At 53.9% G+C, this 17450-nt stretch overlaps 1 protein-coding gene across 2 annotated transcripts in view; it reads left to right on the forward strand.

The window, feature by feature from the left end:
• Window positions 1-11261: 11261 nt before the first annotated feature.
• The window catches only part of PLXNA1 (plexin A1), a 122429-nt gene continuing 116240 nt past the window's right edge, over window positions 11262-17450 (forward strand). Inside the window, exon 1 of one of the 2 annotated variants that reach the window (XM_054076375.1) lies at window positions 11262-11372. The gene's annotated coding sequence lies outside the window, so the exon portion shown is untranslated. Of the gene's footprint in view, window positions 11373-11715; window positions 11908-17450 lie in introns of those variants that run through there. The other variant, XM_054076374.1, reaches the window with a different exon arrangement.

Genomic DNA, 17450 nt, shown 5'->3' on the forward strand with positions numbered 1-17450 from the left:
GAGGTCCTACTACCGCTGAGGGAATGTGAAGAACCCCTGGGGCTGGAGGAGTCTTGGGAGAAGACAGCAAAGCCCCTGCCCCACGCTGGGGAGGTGCTGGGGCAATGGAAGTGATGCATACCTGCGTGATGGAGGTTTCCTCCCTAAGGCTATGGGATTTTACAGCCCAGAGCCCAGCGGGATTGCAGCATGCACAGCATCATGCTGGGCTTTATTGCAAGCTGGTTAATAACTCTGTACTGGATGGTTTGTTAAAGGAGTTAATTTACCTTGGGCTGTTCACTAATTTGGGCTACAACACTCAGCCGTGGCTGCATCAGGCTGAGCCTCCCCTGCTTCGTTGCCCTGGCGAAGTTTGCCCTTCTGCCTTTTCCATCCCAGGAGATGGGACTGGCAGTGTAAGGAGGTGCCCAGCATGGATGGGCTGAGGTCCCCGTGGGGTGACCACTGGCATCCCCCACGCAGGACGCCCTCCACAGCTGCCGGTAGGTGGGGGTCCCAGTGCCTACGATGGGGTTCCAGCAGCGCCCCGTGGCTTGGCTTAGGCTCCTGCCCTCCCTGGTGGCCCCCGGGTAGCTGAGCTTCCTTGTGGTACCATGTCAGGAACCATCTTTAAGAATACATATTGACATTAAAAAAAGGCCCCTCCGTACCTATTAATCGAAGTCATTAAATTTAATGGGATGGTTATTGCATGTTAAATAAATACCAGCTAATTATGAAAAACATATTTGCCAAGGTTTAACTATAGAAAAGATGCCTCAATTACATGGTTATTAAACCTCAAAAAATATACACTTTTAATAATGAAGTGACATTTAAATAACATACATTAACTGTTATTAAATGTTGATTTTTTTCATATTTGAGGACTTTAATTTAGAGCATTTTCCCTGGCACTAACCATGCGATGCGTCATTAGCTGTCTTTCACTCATCATTTTGTAAACTTTTCCTATAAATAGACTGAAGTGCTTGTATTTGCTTTTGTTTTCCAGCTCCCAGCTTTCCCTTCAGGCAGTGAGAATGTGTTGGGGAGCATGCACAGAGAGTGGGAACTTCCAGGCGGCTTCTTCAAATCACTAAACTCCTTCCTAAATGATGGTAAACACTTCCTAAATGATGGTAAACCCTTCCTAAATCTCTCACCCTAAAACAGGCGTGCAGCTGAGCTTTTCAGGTTTCGTGGCACATCCTTATTGAAAGGACCACTCTGCCTTGCTCTTGGTTTTCCAGATCAAATAAGTTTGTCAGAAGTAGCCATGAGATAGGGAGCTGGGTAAGAAGGAAGAGCTCAAGGTGGCAGTGGAAGCACCAGTGGTGTGGTAGATTGAGGTTTGTTTGTATCACTGACAGTAAACTGTGGCATGACTTCAAGGAGATCCGCATTTTGGGGTGTTTGCATCCCTCCTGGGGGCACATCCTGAGCTGCTGCAGCGCCCAGCCCTGCTGCTCAAAGGGGATTCCTCTGTAGCCCCAGCAGGGCATGGAGCAGGATATGGGCTGTGGGGATGGTGCGGAGCAGCAAAACCAAAGAGCTTGCAGGCTCCTCTGCTTTAATGCGTTTATTGATTGCAGTGTACACGTCAGGATATAATTTAGAAATCACTCTCCCAGAATCAATTAAAGGCCTTGCTAGTAATATAAGTGCCTTGTTTAGTTAAAGCCCCAACGCTTCCCTCAAACACACACCCTGCCGCCCCTGCTCGGCTTTTGGGGGTTTTCCATCTTCCTCCCAGCTGAGACTGGGTCCCTCTCTCTCTAGGAACGTGGTGGGTGCCAGGATTGCCCACTGCTTTTCTGGGAACTGGCGCCGCCCCAGTTGTCTCCCAAACCAGCCATCAGTTCTGGGCTGTCAGGGAGCCAAGACCTATCATCTCCCAGATCCACTTGGAATGTTGTCTGCATACGCAGCGAGGTGGGCAATCTGTGCTCGGGAGGCCCCGGTGAGCAGCACAATGCACTTAAATTAATTATGAAGAAGTGAAGACCCAGAGGGGTTCTTGGGGGAGCGCAGTTGCAGGCTGGCAGGGAGGCAGTTGGCTGTGCCACCCGGTTTGGGCGCGGGAAGAGCTTGAGGGTAAGCTGGGAGGATGAAGGGCTGCCAGCCTTGCCCTGCGGCTGCTCGGTTGGTGTGATGAGTTGCCCCGGTGTTAGACCACAGTGCTGTGGGGTCGGGCAGAGGGGGCTCCTTAAAGACAGTGAGAGGGGACCACACTGCGGGCATGGGGATGTGACACATCCTTCAGCTTTCAAACCGAATGAATGTTACCAGGACAGGATAGCAATATGCCAGCTGGGTCCATGCCGACTCTCAAGGAATGTGGTGGAACTTCAGCTGCTTGCACCTCATGGTGGCATTTTGCTGGGACACAGCCAGGGCTGCCTGTGCCAAGGAAAGTGTTCATCATCCCTGGAAGTGTTCGAGGCCAGGCTGGATGGGGCCTTGGGCAGCCTGATCTAGTGGGACGTGTCCCTGCCCATGGCAGGGGGGTTGGAACTAGATGATCCTTAAGGTCTCTTCCAACCCAAACTATTCTATGATTCTGTGATGGTGTTGTGGGGTTTGGAAGCAAATAGCTTCTCAAGCCCATCAGCTCCTCCTTTTACTTTCCCTTCTCTTGTGCTGTTTGGTGTTGGCAGTGAGACTGGGATGCAGCTCCTAGGAAAAAATGGCTTAGACCTGATGAAAGTGGCCCCACATCTCAGCGTAGTGAGATATCAAGATGGGGATGGCTGGACCAGCGTCAGCCCAGCTGCCTGTGCAGGTTCAGCCAGGTTATGGTGCGAATCTGGCAAAGTGGGGACTGGAATTGTTTGTTTAGGGAGGAGAACCTGAGATATCAAAATGTGGTTTGTTCCACAGCTGGGCGATACCCTTGTCACTTGAAATTCCTGTGCAGCAAGATATGGGGCAATCCAAGCGTGCTGCTGTGGTAAACATCAGCCTTTCCGTTCTGATTTTGTTAATATTACAGAGTTTATTCAAGAAATCGAACTGAAATGTCCTTTCACAACAGCAATATCAGGCTCATATCTTTGAAGAGACAGTTCTTAGACTATCACTAAAGAATTTCCCTGTGCTTTTTAATTCTTTTCTTGCTCCTTTAGTTAATCAACATTTTTTAATGGAAAAAAAGTTGAGGAGACCGGGGAAAAAGAAGAAGTCTCCAAATAGCGCAAGGCTGGGGAGACTTGGATTTGGGTCTTTATTATTAGCACTCTTTCTCGTACCCAACATTCTGGGTGCATGAACTGAAGTCAGAACCAGAGTGAAATGTCCCTGCTTCATCCAGGCAGTGTATTATGCATGTAGCAACGATGCCAGGACTCTCAGCAGCAGCGTGAAGAATAAACTCAGTTTGGCTTCTCCTGGGGAGCTCCCTCAGGGATACCAGGCTCTCCAGTTCCTCCTGTTCTCCCAGCAGAAGCAGCACAGTGACTTACAAAACCATCTTGGGAGGAATCATGGATGGGAAGCTAAAGCCGGGAGTCTGTGAGTGTGCTGCAGGCTGCAAATGCCCTACTGCCCCGGGGTGAGTCTTGCGGGAGGTCAGTATTTCACAGAGCTGGACACATCTTCCTCATCGAGGTTTGTGATGCTCCTCAAGGGAACTCTGTGCTGCAATATAACATCCCTGTATAGAGAAATTGTCTTAAGTAATGGTTTCTGTGCTTTTTTTTTTTTTTTAAGGTATATTTATCATATCTTTTATTGGAATAGAATTAAAGTGAAATTAGAAACTAAAATAACGTTAATTACGAACTTCATGATTCAGTATGTTGTAAATCCTTCAGCATAATATTGTGCCATAAAAACGCTATTTTGTGATAATTATTATTATTATAATTAATGTTCCTTAATTGCTAATGTCGGAGGCATGTGTTATCTTCCCAGGTTTTCTTTCAGTATCTCTGGAGGAGCTTCTCTGCTGGGGGATGCAGAAGATCCAGAAGGGTGCCCAGGAGGGCAGGAGCTGCATGTATGGGGCTGTGGGTGGATGTCCATGTGTCTGAGTGATGCTGCCAGCTTATCCCACCCCATGGTTTGCTGCCAGCCGGCAGCTCAGCGCTTCCCAGGGAAGAGGAGGCAGTGAGCAGCAAGCAGAGATAAATGTTATAAGCTGTGAATAACGCCTCTGATCCAGGCTTTGGTACAGTCTCGCGCATGCTTGCATTCAGCCGTGCGCTTCCTCCAACAGGCAGAGATGGGCTGAGCGTGGTTTGATGGCTCTGCCTTTGGTCGGGATGGGAGCAACCTGGGGCACCCTTCTGTCCTTGCAAGGATGGGTGCAGACACCTTGGTCGTGGCCCAGCTGAGGAGTGAGAGCACCAGCTGGGGCTGGAACCCCTCCCTGTGTTTCCACCGTCTCCTCGCAGAGCCTCTGTTGTGCCACGGCTGGCTGGTGGGTGTCTGGAGGTGCTTATCTGTGCTCAGTCCCACACCTCAGTGCCTAGGGTAGGTGGACTTCTTGTTCCAGGAGTTGCCGAAGCTGCCTTGCTTCTGCAGCAAAGTGCCACATGGGTTGTTCCTGGGCATTGCATGTGCCAGGGGACATACCCTCAGCATGAAGCTCCTTGTGGCTGCCCTCCTCGCCACTGGGCACGTGGCTGTGCTCCTACCGCTCTGCCTCAGCTCAGCCTGCAAGTGGTGGATCTTCATTATTGAGCAGCCATGTCTTCAGCCAGGTTACTTGAAACGCTGCCGCATTGGTGTTGGGGTTTGTGGATGTCTGGTTGTTGAATGACACACAGCAAACTTCAGCCAGGTGTTGTGTGACCTCACTCCCTCCTCACCCTCCGCCTTGGGTCCAGCCTCTCCTCCTCACCTCCAGCCACCATTTCCAGAGCACCCATTGAGTGAATTAAATCCCCTCTAGTGCCTGCCTGGAACTGTGCAAGATGCCAGCCTTGGGCACTGTGTCCCTGGAATGAAAATGAAGAGCAAACGCAATGCTGCAGCCTGTGGGTCCTCCTAAGGAGCCTGACTCCTTGCTGCGAGGCAGGAGGATGCAGTGGGAGCCACCTCCCTGTGGGCTCAGCTACCTCTGGCCATCAACACCAAGCCAAGAGCTGGTAAGCCCCACAGAATGAGGAGCTGTGAGTGGGGAGGACGTGCAGGGTGTGAGCAAGGGGAATGTACAGGGGACAAATAAGAACAGCTGGAAAGAGCAGGGAGAAGCAGCGGGAGAAAGTGGTGAGATTGATGCTATGGCCAGACTGGGGCTTAGCAGTTCTCATTAGCATCCTTTATTAGCTTGGAGGATGCCGCTGAGGTCTAGGAGGCAGCATCAGAGAGATAGTCCTCAGGCCCAGGTGCGAGGGAGGAGCACGGAGCGGAAGAATGGAAAATGTCTGATGCCAAGCACGTGAATTTTTCATGTGACCTGGAGGCCTTGCTCGTACCAGCATGGGGCTGCCCGGGACCAGCTGAGAATGGGAAGGCATGAAAACAGCCACTGAGCCACCTGCTTCACAGTGGTGAGTGTATATGGAATGAAGCTGAAACCAGGATGCATTTTTAATGATGCAGGCAGGGCTGGGTTTCTTTAAATAAGACTAGACAACGAATATGTGCTCCCAAAGCCATGTAGTGTACCACAAATGCATTATTTACAGCAGCTTCTTCCTTGTCCATTTTAATTTTACATGGGCACTGGAGAAAGGGAAGGGACTCCTTGGCGTCTCGTGGCTGTCCATTTGTTCCATGTGACAGAGATGAATTTCTGAGCTGCCCAAGGATTTGATGTTGATCTTTCCACTGGCTTGAGTTGCAAGAGAAACAACCAGCTTGAGGACGGAGCCTGGCACCTAGAAGTAGGGGCAGCGGGGCAGATGCGAACATCCTGCCCTGCAACCAAAGGATGCCTTTTCCTTGCAAAACACCTCCTGACAAGTGGCAATGGGGAGGAAAAGAGCCTGGGGTTTAGTTTGGTTGATGCACCATTGGGTCTTAATTGTCATTTTCTGTCTTCTCTCCATGCACGAAATAGAGGGTGGATGCTCTTAGATCACTGCAACCCTCGCTTGTCCCTACACATGCTGAGGACAACATTTCTCTTCCTGGTACAAGCGGATGGCCAGAAAGCCTTTGGAAAGCAGCTGATGACATGTGTCATCCTAATGATGAGGGAGGAGGTGAGCCCGTGGTGTGAAAGGGGACCTCACCTGGTCCTGGTGAGGGCAGGTATAGGGCAGTTGGGAGTGCGCAGCAGCATGGTGGGCTACAGCAGAGGGAAAATGGAAGGAGGCTCTGAAAGACATGGGGTTTCCTCAGGAGGGATGTGCTGCCTGATTCCAGCCAGTGACAGGGCAGCCAAGACGATGAGCACTGACTTGAGGTTGCTCTTCGGCCCTCAACCATTAGGTTTCAGAGTTAACATCCTTTACAGTTAACAGAGGGTCTCTTTATACCTCAATTGGAACTGTTGGGTCAATCTGCCCTGCCCTTTCTCATCTCTGCAAGACTGGCTGTGAGCCTCAGCCCACTCTAGGTAACGTCCTGCAGGACTCAGTGCTGCAGCCACCGCGCAGTGCTGTGTCACAAAACGCCCCTGGCACTAAACACGCTGGTGATGGCACCGCACCTGCTCTGCCTGCAGTGAATCAAAGCAGCCGTGTAGCCTCTACTGGCTATTGCCATGGCTTTCGATGTGGTGGGCATCCCAGTGCTGGGGGCCAGGTTGGTGAGGCCACATTGATGGAGCTGGGATGGTGGCAGAAGTCCATGTCTTGGAGACTCTCTGTGGAGCCGTGACTTTCTTCCCTGCTTTCCAAGATGCCCTAACACAAAGTGTTCATTTGATGGACGCTGCGTGGGGATGCTGGGGCTTGGTTTACTGAGGGCTGCCTGATTTCCTTGGTGGGGAGCCCTCAGGCTGCTGAGAGGAAACACAAAGCAGTTCAAGTGCTCCTGAGTGGCTGCTAAGGTGGGATTGGAGTCCAGGAGCTGATGGACATGAGGCTGCTTTCCCTGGCGCTGCTGGGCCTGGGAGGGTTGAGATGGCAGCTTGACAGCTTGGAAAATAGGCTGAGATGAAGGAATATCAATACTGAGAGCGAACTGTTCCTGCCGAACAGCCCCGGGGCAGCTAACGTGAAATGCTGGTTGTCTCCGAGGAGTTGACAGGTGTCTGCATCAGGCTTCCTGCTAATTAAGTGCTGTTGTGAGTCACGGGGAGAGGGATGAAGGAGCTCAGCTGGGGCAGGTATGGCCAGGGGGCATTTCTGCAGGACCTCCATTCCCATCGGGAAAGGACTGGTGTATGCATGGCTTGACGGCTGGTGGATATGCAGTCATCGGGGCAGGCAAGTCTTCTGGGAGCTGAGGATCAGCTTTAAGAAGAACAGAGTGAGCCATCTCACTGGGTGTTCATCCTCTCCCATCTGTGTCTCCTCCTCTGGGTCCCACATGCTGGCACTGATGCCTAGACCTCCCATTACAGACCTGGCAAGGTCTCCAGAGCATCTCCCACAGCTCCCAGCGCCTATACCACTAAATCTCTTCCCAATCAGTGTCCCAGTGTGACAGGCTGGGGAAACAAGGATGCTCCCAGACCCCTCTTTCACCTGATCCCCATCAAGGCAACACACTTTGCCTGCAGACCCCTTCTTGGCTGAGTGGCATCTTCTTGCTGTAAGTAGGGGTGGCACTGCCTGCCCACTGAGGGCTCTAACACAAAACTCCCTTTTCGAGGAACACGAGCATGGTGGAGTGGAGGGGAGGGGCTGCTCACTAGTGATGCTTTGTGGACCCTGCTAACCCCGAGTGTGCCTGTAGCAGCAGGTGCAGGATAAAACCAGCACTGGCAGGCAGCAAAGTACCTTCCTTCTTGGGCAGAGATGGGAGAGGAGGAACACAGACTGCCCTGGTGCCAGCCGCAGTGATACCCAAGGTCTCTTCCCTGTGTGCCTCTCCAGCACCTTTTCTCCCCTGGCCTGACTTGCCTCTGCAGCTGTGATCCCCTGAAAAATGGCTCTATTCATCACCCATTTTAATTTCACCCTGGATCCCCAGAGCTCTGCAGACACAGTTTGTTATTCTGGCTGTCAAGAAGCTTAAAGAGTTGCTGATGCCTCCTGGAAAACTTTGACAAACCCTTTGGTTGGACCCAGCGCTGCCTCCCCAGCCGGTCTGCCCAGCCTTTCTGCTCCAGGGTCTTGATTTGCAAAGATGTCTGTGAGGATAGGAGGAGGAAAAAACCCAATCTTCGCTGACATCTGGGCAGAGCTGATCGTCTCCTGGAACCCCTGCCCTTTCGGAGGATCCCCTTGGACTGGTTGGGCAGAGCTGAGCTGTAGAGTCTGTGTGAAGGTCCCCACAGCCCACATTTGGGCCAGCCAGATTTCACAGCCCAAAAAGCCTCTGGGCTGAGGCTGATGGATTCATCTCATCCCTACGTGTCCCTATTCAGCACAGGGTTTAAACACTGGTTGCAGGTTCTGGGAGGGGTTCATGGGTGATAAACCAAAAGAGGTGGCATGTGCTTGAGGACCTGATTGCACAGGAGTCTGCCTTTTAGCAGAAAGTTTTAGCTGCTTAATGCCAACAGTTGAAAAACCATTAATGTAGCTGATTTCTTTTTTTAGCCCCTCACCACTCAGACTGGGTTAAGCCAGTGAGCAGAAGAGCCTCCCCATCTCCTTGGTCTCTCTCCAGCAACCTAATCCTTTCCCAATTAGTTTCTCTCTTTTTTTTTTTCTTTTTTTTTCCTTTTTTTTTTTTTTACAAAGAGATTGTGAGGCTCTTTTAGAGAACAAAATGCCCCTCGGTCTCTTCGGTAACGTACCAGACACATCGAGGACAGACTGTCTCTCAGCGTAATTTTGATGAACTTTGTGGGTACAAAATGCCGAGTCAGCTTTTAGCATAACGAGAAGGAACCGGGCGAACTCCTTACCGCTGGGCTTTGGGTCCAGCTGCCACTGGAGCCATCTTCTTGCTTCCAGCCCTTCATCCCGGCACCCTGCCGAGCACAGAGGCTTCAAGTGCCTTTGAGGTGCCACTCAAGCCGGCTGTCCTCGGGGCACGGTGGAGCTGTCAGTCCGCAGGGTTTGTTGGGGAAAGGGGGGTGAGGATGCACAAGGAGGTTGGGGAACGAAAGAGAGCAATTAAAGCCCCATGGGAGGCAGGATAAAAGGCCAGGCTTTCTGAGATAACGAAGGTCTCTCTGTGGGGGTGATGTGCCCAGACTCGGGGGGAAGCCACATGAGTGACAAGCGTGTCCCAGTGCCTGCCGGGCATGGTGCTGGATGAGCCATTGGACCGGCTGCCTGAGCTATGCGGGTTACTGTCTGGGGCTGCTTCCCACCTGGTGCAAATCCGAAACACTTCCCTCCCAGCTCCCTCCTGGACCCTGTGCTGCACTTCTGGCACAGGGGATGCTTGTGTTTCCTTGCTGTCCTTTTTAACCAACCCTTCCCTATTGCTCAGGGACACGGTTTAGTGGCAGATAGGAATGGTTGGAGTTGACCATCCAAGAGGTCTTTTCCAACCTGGTGATTCTATTGTTCTTGGGGCTGGATCCTCTTGGGTGGCTGGAGGTGTGCCCACAGATAGGATGCCTGCTCTTTTCTCAGCTTGGTTTCCCAAGGTGGTGTTGGCAGTCCATCTTTTAGCAAAAATAAATTGCTTTGGTCACCTTCCCATCAGTGCTGACCACTGGGACATGGGACACTGGCCCCAGAGATCAGTGCTGCTGTGTCACTCGGTCCAGTCCTGGGCACCAAGAATTCGTCTCTCTCCAGGTCATGGCAGCCATGGGACCAAGATGTTTATTCATTGGTCCTGGAAGAGAGAGGATATAAAAGTGATGGTGGGAGATTGCCTGAATATTTCACCTTTCTTCGTTATACATTTAAGAGGTTTCGCTGCCTCAGTAACTCCCCTGAGAGATGCAGGCAGCAGCTTCTTTGGAGGTGAATACCTGACAAGTTTTTAATGTGAAAGGAATTCACTAAATTTAGTGTCTCAGAGGAAGGAAAAAAAAAAAAAAAGTGTTTCTTTCAGTCTGGGGGAAGCGATCCAAACCCCAGCCTCTTCCCTGCCGGCAGAGCTCACCGATTTCTTCTTTTATCCTCTGTCTGGAAAGCTTTTAAGTCTGGGCCCCATGTGTGTCTGTGCACAAGCAGGAGGTGGGAGAATGGCAGGCACTGGCGCCACATCACAGGGGAAGGTGCTGGTTCCTGGTTCCTCCCCACCTCCAGGATGCTGGTAGGGGCAGAGTGGGGCATAAATGAGGAGAAAGCCCTCTTTGTTTTGGAAGGCACCTGGTATCCGAGTTTTAGGAAGGTCACCTTTGCTCTCTGGTGGGCTTTGATCAGGGTGTGAGCAAGACTGAGGTACTGAAGGTGCTAAGGAAAGAGCACTCTGCTGTTGTGACAAATCACCTATTTTCCTCTCCTTCCTTGTTCCTACCCTTGCTGGAGCCTCTCAGCGCGCCCTTTCCTCTCCTTTCTGGTGCCTGAGGTTCAGCAGGAGCCTGCTGCTTAACTTCCATGTCCTCTCCCAAAGGACCTGCAGTGGCCTCCGTGCTGCTCCTGCTGAAGGAGGCTTTGGAGTCCCCACAGCTTTAGGAGACGGTTCCGCCCATCAGTCAGAGCAAGGAGTTGTGTGGACCTTCCTAGGACACTGGTGGAGGAGGTCTGAGGAGGCACCTTCCTTCCATCACAGATGAGGTAACTCCCAAACTTCAACCACACCCTTGTCTAAAGGGCAAAGCGTGTCTCAGTGTTGAGAGTCGGTGGGCATAAAGTTCTGGCTCACAGCACTCATGTGAGCGTGGGTGACAAACCACCCTGCGTTCATTGCCTGTGGAGAGGTCACCTCTGTGGTCCCCATGCCGCAGGGCACAGCGGGTCCTGTTAAACCATAACCCTCTGCAGTTCTTTCCTAGTGGGCAGGGCTGGATGGAGCTGTTCCCTACCCCTTCCATCCCAAAGGCTGCTCGTAAAATCAGTGGAGGGCCTGATGGCGCTGTGGTTGTTTCTGTCGGTCTTCATGAAGGTCCCTTCCCAACTGAGAGAGGAGATGATGGTGCGTTTCTGTAGGTCCTACATAAACAAGCAGGACCCCTTGCAGGGGTGGCGTGTGCCGGGGGCTGTGGACAAGGTGGTAAGAAGGAGAGGGTGTAAAGGTTGGGAATGAAGATGACAAAAGTGGCACTGAATACAAAAGACAAGCAATCGCCCCAGCCCCCCCCTTTAATCTTTTTTATGGCTTATATTATCTTTTTTTGGCCTTTGTAATTTTATTTTTAGGCAGAGTGGATGCACTGCCAGTGGAAAGAACATCCTTATGGAATGAAGCACTACCGTGGGCTGCAGAGGGGAGGCCGAGGAGGACCCTCCACGCTGCTGCTCCTCCTCCCTCGGGTGGGTCCCGGTCCCGGCGGTTGGGTTGGCGGTCCCGAATTATTCGCGGCCGCTTTTAGAGCCCCTCCCCTCGAGGCATCGCCCTTTTAAGGGCAGGCGGTGGGCGGGGCATACAGAGGGCGGATAGGGCCGATGGGCGTGACCAAACGGTAGGGGGACCTGGAGGTGGGCGTGACCAGGCGGTGGGCGTGGCCTCCCCGCCCCGTGCTTTCCCCCCGCCCTCAGGCGCCCCCTGCAGGCGGCGCTCGCGGGCGCCCCCGCGTCCCCTCCCCGGCGGCGGTGGCGGCGTGCGCGTGCGCGCGTTGTCGGGGGCGCGCGGCGGGCGGCGCTCGCTCGGGGCCCCGCGCCGTCGTCCCATTCATGCGGGGCAGCGGCGGCGGCGCGAGCGAGGCGGGCGCGGAGGAGCCCCGGGCGGGGGGGGAAGGCGGGCACGGAGGAGGAGGAGGAGGCGGCGACGGCAGCGGGGGCCCCGCGGGCGGCTCGGTGTGGAATGCAGCTATGGCAGGCACGGCGGAGGCGAGCGGGGACCGGAGCCGTGAGTAACCCGGCTGCAACTTTCCTCCGTGGGCTCGGCGCGCGCGGGGGTGCTGGGTTGTTAAAAATGCGCGGATTGGGCTTTATCGCCCCCTAAAAAGAGGCGGCGGCGGCGGGGCTGGCCCGAGCGCGGGTGCGGAGGGCTGGGCTGGGCGGGCGCCGCGCTGCTGCCGCCCGGGGCCAGCCCGCATTGCGCCCGCCGCGGACAAAAACCCGCCGGGGACTCAGCTTTTGGCTCTATCCACCCGCGCGGGTTTCGCAGCGGGGTTGTCGGGGCAGGTTGCGGGGGGGACCGGGGGTGCCTCCCACCCGGCGGGGTTCGCTTCCCCCATCGCGGGGTCCCCGCAGCCCGCCCGGCTCCGGTGCCGCTGGGGACGGGAGCAGGGCGAGCCTCTCCCTGCTCCCCGCATCCGCCCCGCCTCGGATTCCCGCATCCGCGCTGCCCTGCATCCTTGTTCGTATTCTCCTTGTCATCCCTGTGTCCACGCTGCCCCGCACCCTCGCTGCTCTCCCTGCATCGCGCTGCCCCATATCCGTGCCCACCGCATCCTCGCTGCCAGCCCCGCGTCCATTGTGCTGCCCCGCATCCATCGCGCTGCCCCACATCCGTGCTCGCTGCATCCTTACTGTTAGCCTTGCATCCGTCGTGTTGCCCCATATCTATGCTCGCTGTATGCTCTCTACATCCTCACTGCATCCTACTGCCAGCCCCACATCCATCGTGCTGCCCCACATCTCTCCTCGTTGCATCCTCACTGCCAGCCCCACATCTATCGTGCTGCCCCATACCTGTGCTCACCGCATCCTCATTGTTAACCCCCATCTGTCGTGCTGCCCCATATCCATCCTCACTGTATCCTTACTGCCAGCCCCACATCCATCGTGCTGTCCCGCATCCCTCCTCACAGCATCCTCCCTGCCAGCCCTGCATCCGTCGTGCTGCCCCGCATCTGTGCTCCCTGCTTCCTCACTGCCGTTCCCGCATCCGTCGCGCTGCCCCACGTCCATGCTTGCATGCTCGCTGCCATCCCCGCGTCCGTTGTGCTGCCCCGCATCCACGCTGCTACCCCTGCATTGTGCTGCCCCATATCCACGCTTGCTGTCTTGCATCCCAACTGCTTCACATCCCCGTGTCCCCACTCTTCCATCCCTGCATCCCACCAGGGCGCAGTGCTTGGCATTTGGGCTGGGCTCACCCCAAAACCCGCAGAGCTGCCGTTCCCTCCCGTGCTTCCCTTTCCTTAGCAGCTGGCAAAGGCATGCTGTGGGGTCAGGTTTGCCCGGCGAGCTGCCGACACCCTCCTTATAATCATTACTATTGTGATTGTGTTGTAGTTTCGCAGCGCAGCGCTTGGGCACCGCTCTGACCGAGGCATGGGAGGCTGCGATACCTGTGTGCGGGGCTGCGTGCCGGTGCGCGCCTACCGCCTTCAATATTAATATGGAAGGTGGCAGATAAAGCTGGGTGGCTGCGCGTTTTGTGTCTCTTACTCTTCTGCCTTTCCCATTTCTGCCCTGCAAACACACCCGGCAGCTCCGGCGTGCGAGCAGGGAGGGATTTGCAAAATCTCTGTGGCATGCTGAAATAAGTCCTGAAATCCCTTCTTCTCTCTTGCATCCTTGCGGGGGAAAATTCTTCTCTCCGCTCCTGGTTGAGCGCTGGGGTGGGGGGAGCCGGGAGAGGGGGGCTGGTGTGTGAATAGGGCTTAACATGAAGGTCACTGGTTAAAGAGGAGATGGATGGGAGAGAAGAGACAGGCATTAACCTCTCTTGTTAGCTCCCCCCTTCCTCCTGCTTTGGGGAGGACAAAACAAAAGCGGAACCTGCTAAGGGAGAGGATGAACATTGTGATCCTTCTCCAGTGCTCTGGGACACGGAGGGGAGAAAAGTTGGGTAGATGAGCTGCCTTTCTGAAACTGCTTTTCCTCCGGCTTGCTAGAAAATCCCTTTTAGCTGAGCGAGGGCTGTGTCCAGGGGAATTACCAGCCTTTTGCTGGATTTCTTTCTTTCTTCCTTTTTTTTTTTTTTCTTTTGTGTGCGGCTGCAAGAAAAAAAAAAAAGAAAAAAGAAAAAAAAAGAGGAGCTGAGGCTATTGACTACATCAAAGGTTATCCATTTGAAAACACCATTTTCCTCTGAACAGCGGCTAATTGCTTCCTGAACAATCTCAGGGTCTTTTGTATATACTCGGTGGGTAAAATGAGTGACTCGATGTCTCTCTCTCAAGACACTGGTGACCGAACAGGGTGGAAAGGTGGAGAAGCCAAGGAAAATCAGCAGGGCAGAAGCCTTTGGGAGGATGCACAGATAATTTCCTAAGCGGCTGCAAGGGGGGAAGGTTTTTGCTTGTGCCCGCTCGCCGCGGCACGGTCTGCTGGTGCCGGTGAATGCCGGCTCTGGCAGTGGTGCAGCGGCACGGGGACTGTAAGAAAGGCTGATAAGGAAGTTTGGATTAAAAATACCCGATCATGTGTGCGATCTAGTGCTCCCCATCTGCCTGTGGCTTTGGCTGCCGGTGCTGCTCCTCCGAGAGCCATGAGCCTGGATGCGCTGCTTCCCGAGGGGCTGCGGGGAGGCAGTGCTGGGGGCTCACTGGCTCCTGCTTCTTTGGGCAACTGGGATTTCTCTCGTGCCGCTGGTACGCTGAAGATTGAAGCTTTGGTGGCATTGCTTTTGTTAGCATGGTGCTAGCGGCGCTGGCGAGAGTTTTCCCTTCTTGGCTTAATTTAATAGATGCATCGGATTTGGAGCAGAGCGGAGGCATCCGCCTTTGTGCACGCTCAGGCTGTGCACGGAGCCATGGAGAAGAACCCTTGTGCCTCTTTGTAACACAAAGCCATTTTCCTGAGCGAGGCAGAGGGCCCTGTGAGAGATAAACAAACTCCTCCGAACTCCAGCGGAGATAGGGCTGAGGGCCATGCTGGCGGCTCCAGGCGAGCGCTGTTTCGCCAGCGCTTTGCGCAGCCGAAATGGAAGAGGGTAATAAAAGCAGCGCTGCTGCGTGCTGGCAGGGATGCCTCCCCTCCTCCATCCCTCGGCAGCCGGGGACGGCCCCTGCCCTGCTCCGCGGGTGTAAATGTCACGCCAGGCAATTTATTTCGGTGGGTTCGCTGCATTTGGCATCCGTTGAACAAAGGGAAGGATCTGGCCCTGGGATCCGACTTAATGAAGGAAACTTGTACGTGTTTATTCTCTAGGCTGAGCGTGGGTCGGGGCCTTTGTTGCTGCTTGCCTTGCTCGTGGTTGTAGCACTAAGCACTGGCGAGAGCCGGACTCGGCCCCAGCTGGATATTTTGGAGCAGGGGAGCCCAGTGCTGCTGTGCTGGCATCGCTGGCTCCCTGCAAACCGAAGGGAGCCTTCCCTAAAGCATCCGGTTTCTGCTGAGTCCCATGGGCTTTGTTGTGATTGTTTGTTCAAGCAGGGTATCTTGGTCTTGTGGTTTGTGTCCACAGGGAGAGGTCAGTCATATTTTTTGGCCCTCCTGGTGCAATGGAAGGAAGGTGGACCTTGGAAGAGGCAGGGCAGCTGAGGTACTGCCATCCCTCTGTGTTGCAATAGGAAGGTAGGCACAGGTCATCCCGATGCCTGTGTGTCATCCCCGCTGCCTGCAAGCTCAGATTATGCATTGACCTGGGCTGCTGGGGTGCACCTTTTCTCCTCCTGTGTGGAGACCTTGGCTTGTTGCTTTCTGTGATCCGTTGATGCCTCCTCCAAATTGTGTCATTAAATACTTCTGTGCTGTATGGAAGAAACCAGTGGGGTAGAGGGCTGTTGGGCAGCGTTTGGCTGATGAGCTCCTTGGTGGTGTGCCAGGCATATGGAGGAAGCTCTGGGTGACGAGGGCTGGGAATCACAAGTAATGTGGACTTGGTTCTGTATGGTCTGCGATCCTTTATGTCTCCTGGGTTTGGGCTGGGGCCCGTTTTTCTAGCAAGGTGCTGAGCACTGTGGCTCAATGCAGAATGAGGAGGAGTGAGTGTTTGCCACCATCTAGCGCTGGGGTGGCTGGTTTGGCTACGGGCTGGAGACAACCACCACCACCTTCTCTGGCTGTAGCCCGTGGCATGTTCTGGGCAGTCCTACGAGGAACATCCCACTACAGATAGATGGCATGTGGTGACAACGCATGTGATTTGACAAAGTCTCCGACCCACAGCCTCAGCCATGCCCCTCCTAGTCCTACCCATGGATGCAGAAACCTTGTAGCTACCCAAACATGGCCAATGCTTGGAAGACAGTTGTGAGCAAATGTCTTGTGCATCATCAGAAGAAAAGCCAATAAATAAATCTTGATGGTATCCATGCCAGGCATGGGCAGACATGGCTTCTCTGCCCTGGGATCAGCTTGTTGCGTAGCCAAAATGCACGTTTCTACTAGCTTGTCGGAGTGTGGTTGGGCACAAGGCGGTGTCCTTGTTTGCATTGCTTCTCTGAGCGTCTGTGTATATGTCAGCCTCCAGCCCTTGTTCCAGGTGGAAGCCACCACTTAAAAGTCTGAATTAAAAATCTGCAAAAGTTTATTTTCCCTTTAGCCAGGGCTTGGCAAAACTCCTCCTTGTTGCTGGTGTGTTGGGATGTTTTAGTCTGGAGAAAAACTCCACATCCAGACCATTGGGCTCCTGCTTCACAAACACATTGGCTCTGAGGTTTCCTTGCATGCAGGGTGCCTTGGCGTGATGGGGCTGATCCCAACTCTGCCCTGAGGGCTGGTGTGTGCCAGTCTGTGCCTGAGGTCTAAGGCTCTTGTGAGCCGCCTGAACCACAGAGGTGATTTGTTTCCGCTGGGGTCGATTCAGGGCCCGGTGTGAGCCACAGCGCAATATCCTCTTTGTTCCTTGATCTGAGCTTGTGAGGGCTTTTGCTTGGAGAAAGTGCCAGGGGTGAGAGCATGACAGGGATGCCGGGGATGGTCTGCAGGGGTCTGGGGGACCCGATGTGCAGAGACCGTCTCCTCCGAATCTCTCCTTTTACTCCTCAGCAGCTGCAGATCAGCCCTGAGACTCGGCAGCCACCTCCCCATCTCGAACATCCCCCAATCCACTGGCCAACGTGGCATGGAGACCCAGGAGCAGTAGTAATCCAATTTAGGCAGTTCAGCTGCACTTTGCTATCTGTGCTGCCGGCCAGAGCTCAGGAACTTTAATCCAGCTAATGACCCCGGCTTTCAGGATTGAGTAACTGATGACCATTTGCTTGATTTGGTTTTCTTTTCCATCGGCAGTGGAGGACTGAGTCTGAGGCTGTTTTCAGGTCCTGTCCCTGGTATCAAGGACAGTTTCCAGGTGTAGGTGTGGTTTCCAACTGTAGGTATGTAAAGGGAACAGAGGGCAAGGGCAGCCTAGAGGAGCACTGCAATCCCTGCTTTCCCCTTGGGACCTCCCTTCTTCCCCTTTCCCATTTTCCATCTGCTCCCCCTCTTTCTCCGGTGAAGATAAGCCCTTCTGCCAGAGCTGGTTTGCAACATACTGTTATTTTCAGAAAGGCAAAGCCAAGAAAAATAAAGCCAGCCTCTTCCTTCAGTTGCCTACTGTTTAATGTACAA

The sequence above is a fragment of the Cuculus canorus genome, chromosome 11 (genome assembly GCF_017976375.1).
Source record: "Cuculus canorus isolate bCucCan1 chromosome 11, bCucCan1.pri, whole genome shotgun sequence".
Taxonomy (NCBI): Eukaryota; Metazoa; Chordata; class Aves; order Cuculiformes; family Cuculidae; genus Cuculus; species Cuculus canorus.